Genomic DNA, 4123 nt, shown 5'->3' on the forward strand with positions numbered 1-4123 from the left:
TTGCCTGCCTTTCATCGGTAATAAATAAAAGTAATAAATAAAAAAGCCAGGCCAGCATCACATTAATGGTTTGTTGATTTCCACGGCTTTCAAATACATGTGCGTGGTTATGATAGCAATACATTAGTGACCCGAAAATGTTTGCCAACACATTTCCATTACGTGCCAAAAAAAAAAAAAAAAAAAAAAAAAAATCGGTAATGCGGTGCGCCGTAGGTAACAAAACGTCACTACAATAATTGTCAAAGATTAGAGTAGAACGGATGTCATACAAATACATTCCAGATAACAGTTACCAAGTGCATCCCAGGTGTAGTTCTATATATAATTTTTGTTATCTTAGGGTCTATATAGCTGCGGTGTCCGAGTGGTTAAGGAGATGGACTTGAAATCCATTGGGCTCTGCCCGCACAGGTTCGAATCCTGTCCGCAGCGAGTGAAGATTTTTTTGGAGTAATTGATGTCTACAGAGAATACTTGATGAAATGTTACAGAAGGGGAAAGCAGGTACCACATAGTTCACTTACAGATGCTGAAAATACCAAAACAAATATATACAAACAGTTTTACCTGATTGTTTAGTATGGAGTATTTCTTTACGTAAATGAAGATAAGATGATAATATCAAGGCCTTATAGGTTAATTACCGTAACCACTTTTTTTCTGATGTAAATTGTAGTTAGAGATCTTTCACTCTTCCCTCTAAATATCTCGTCAGCAGTAGAGGAAAAAGCGTTCCAATTTCATATTGTACCCACTGCTTAAGTCTCACTTGGCATCGTGCCCTATACCCTGGCAAGATATACTATGCTTTTTGCATGCGGCTATAGTGGCTTGCCATAGGATGCCTCATTTCTATACTCTGTTTTTTTTCATCTGTCCATCCGCCTGTGGTGTTTTTGTATGGTAACACTGCGTCCCAGGCTTTAGATAGTTACATTCAGCCGACATTCAACGATGATAATAATATCCTATTTCGAATATTAACGGTGTTATTCGCGTAGAGTAAATTACTAAAACACTTTTCAGTTACAAATGTACACCCAGACATCCTTTTATTTACCTAAAACTTACAATTAGCGTAACTATCTAAAGCCCGGGACGCAGTGTTACCATACAAAAACACCACAAGCGGATGGACATATGAAAAAAAACAGAGTATAGTTACATCTTTGTTTTGCGATATTAAGGAATTCTTTTTTCCAATGTGATTTTCGCCAACTTATTAATTGGCCCTGTCAGTTGCATAAGATGCATTTCAAAAGTGTTTAGTGCTTTCCCACTGATAATTTCCCTCACAAATTAGACTAAGAAAGTAAATAATGATATTTTACATTCCTTGATAATTGTCATTACATAAATGTAAGAGAATTTCAGTCATTGCAGAAGTGAAGCAGTTTTTACCCATCATAGGGGTTAAGTGAATACCTTATCAGCGTAATCAGAGGTATAGTTAGTTTAAAAGATGGAAGATTGTTTTTCGTTTTTAAACTTCAACCTGGGCACCTATTATTGATACCGCTAATTTCATTGCAAGTATTATCAACAAAACAAGAAAAGAAAACATTTTTAATTGAATTTAAACACTTAAAAAAAAAAAATTTGTTTCGTGGCTTGACTGATTGACCTGTCACTACAAAGAACGGGAGTGCAAGTATTATTATTAACAAAACAAGAAAAGAAAAAGTTTTAGATTGAATCCAAGAATTTTTTTTTTTTTTTCCGTGGCTGATTGACCTCAGTCCTTCAAAGAACTCGAATGCTAATGGAGTGACTTCTTTGCTTAAGAAATGGTGTCCCGTCTTTTAAGCAGAGGCAAGAGAAATGGCTCAAGAAACACAGAGGAGAATAGAAAATCCTAATCCGCAAAAAAAAAAGAAAAAAAAACGCTCAGAAGGACAGAACAAACCGGTTGAACAACAATCGAGTTAACGATAGATAACCGGTATTCAAGGGATTACGAAGCTTTGGTAATAATCTTCATGAGTAAATCAAAACAAGTAGACTTTTCTGAGCGAAAACAAGTAGACTTTCTGATGCCTCTTGAGAAATAACGAACGAAAGGAGAGGAGAAAAGAATTTCTAGAGACTGTGATACTGTTAATGGAGTTTCTATCTATCGGGGGTTAACTAATAGCTGTAGCGATAAAGCAGTTTACTCTAGGCTGCCATAAACAATCCTGAACTTACAATCTGACTTACAAGCGTCACACATGGGAATCATTAATTTTCCCTGGCACTTTTCGTCGACGACATTGCAACATTTCGATGATGCTCTCTTCCACAGAAATTGTGCTGGATACTTGTTAGCTAATACTACGACTATTGATATAGCTGCTGCTCATACTGCTACTTTTGATTACTGTTGTTATTCCTATTGTTTGGTGTTATGCTGCCTTTAAAAATACTGTATTCAGCCTATTCTGCAAGTAACACCTGTTTCAAAAAAAAAAAAAAAATTAATTTAGTAGCGTATTTGTCTATTCAGAACTTAAGCCATAGAACTTGAAGCAACATTTTTTTTTTCTTTTTGCACTCGGCAGGATATTAATATTTTTTAAATATGCTTATTTTATTACATTATCGCCTATACCCACCTTTAATGTCTTCCTGCTCAAATCTTAAAAAAAGGGGCCATCTCATATTAACTGCCAAAGACACGGATTTTAAAATGAACGTTGTTGTTTGATACATATTCCTCCCTGTTATATTGAAAAATATTAATAAATGCTTTGATATAGCGGCAGTGGGGCTTGCGTCCTTTTAACCTTCAGCGGAAATTGTACTGAGTAAACACGGCTTCGTTTCCCTATCTACCTGTAACCATCAGTCTACGATTAAAATTTTCTTTTAAATAGTGCACGACTCAACAAGTCACTTATGATTTTTTTTTAAAGGGTAATGTGAATGTTATCGTTACCTAGCTTTTCAACTGTGCTGTAATGACCTGAACTACCATTTCCTATTTTTCTCTATATGCAACATTATCGTAGCTGGGAGAAGTAAAAAGTATGAATTTGTTTTATATTCAAGGTGAAAAATTATGCATGTCATGTTGCTCCTACCAGAGGAGCCCTATATATATATTTCATTTGAAACCTCTTTCATCACTAGGAGAAATTTTATCGCCTATACTGATTGATATATACACAGAGCTAATTGTATTGCTAAAAGAAGAACGCTGGTAAAATCAAAAGTCCTTTTTAGTTAGATCCGATAGTTGGTCAGTGAGGATGGTATCCATGTACTTATCTTCAATGAAAATAAATAAAAAAAAATGGCGCAAAAGTTATTTTCTCGACAGACAAAATGATGTAGTCGTTTGACCAACGAAAATAGTATTTTTGCTTTCGGCAAGCCATCGGTTTTAAAAATATTGCAAAGTCCTTGTGTACAATCAAGGAGAATTCATTATCCATTTATGAGAATATTTACAGAATGCGACTAAAAAGTCGCTCCCAGTTAGAACAAAGCTGTGCCTCTTATGTGAACAATAAAACCAAAGAACGTGAACTAACAGTTTATATTAGTGAGACGGGGACTTCTTTTTCGGGCGTCAGTAAACTGATGCTTGATGATTTGTTTGTTGACAAGCTCTTTGCGAAAGAAAGGGTAATGCTGGCTGCTTACATAACCGTTTGAAGCAGTTTTGTTTTTCACGCAAGTGATTTAGGTCAAATGTGTAAACAGTGAGCAGAATACTATAATTCCGATGTATATATATATATATTATATATATATATATATATATAGTATATATATATATATATATATAGTATATATATATATACACACACACAATTCAAACAATTCCTAGCTTTCCCACGAGAACAACTGGTTTGCTAAAGAAAGCTCTGAAATTTACTTTAATAAAGTTTAATTAAACCACTTCAATTATACTCTGGGTTGCTATAGTTCACCGTACCGTTATTTGCACGATTTATATATATGTAATAATATATAGATGTAATATATGTATATATATATTATATATATATATATATATATAATATAATATAAATAGTGCAAATAACGGTACGGTGAACTATAGCAACCAGGTGTATAGTTGAAGTGGTTTAAATAAACTTTATTAAGTAAATTTCAGAGCTTTCTTCAGTAACCC

At 34.1% G+C, this 4123-nt stretch overlaps 1 non-coding gene across 1 annotated transcript; it reads left to right on the forward strand.

Moving 5' to 3' along the window:
• The first annotated feature begins 353 nt into the window (after positions 1-353).
• Trnas-uga (transfer RNA serine (anticodon UGA)) lies at positions 354-435 on the forward strand. Its single transcript has one exon. It is a non-coding gene; the product is annotated as a tRNA-Ser (tRNA).
• The last annotated feature ends 3688 nt before the right edge of the window (positions 436-4123 follow it).

Source organism: Macrobrachium nipponense, chromosome 35 (assembly GCF_015104395.2).
Source record: "Macrobrachium nipponense isolate FS-2020 chromosome 35, ASM1510439v2, whole genome shotgun sequence".
NCBI lineage: Eukaryota > Metazoa > Arthropoda > Malacostraca > Decapoda > Palaemonidae > Macrobrachium > Macrobrachium nipponense.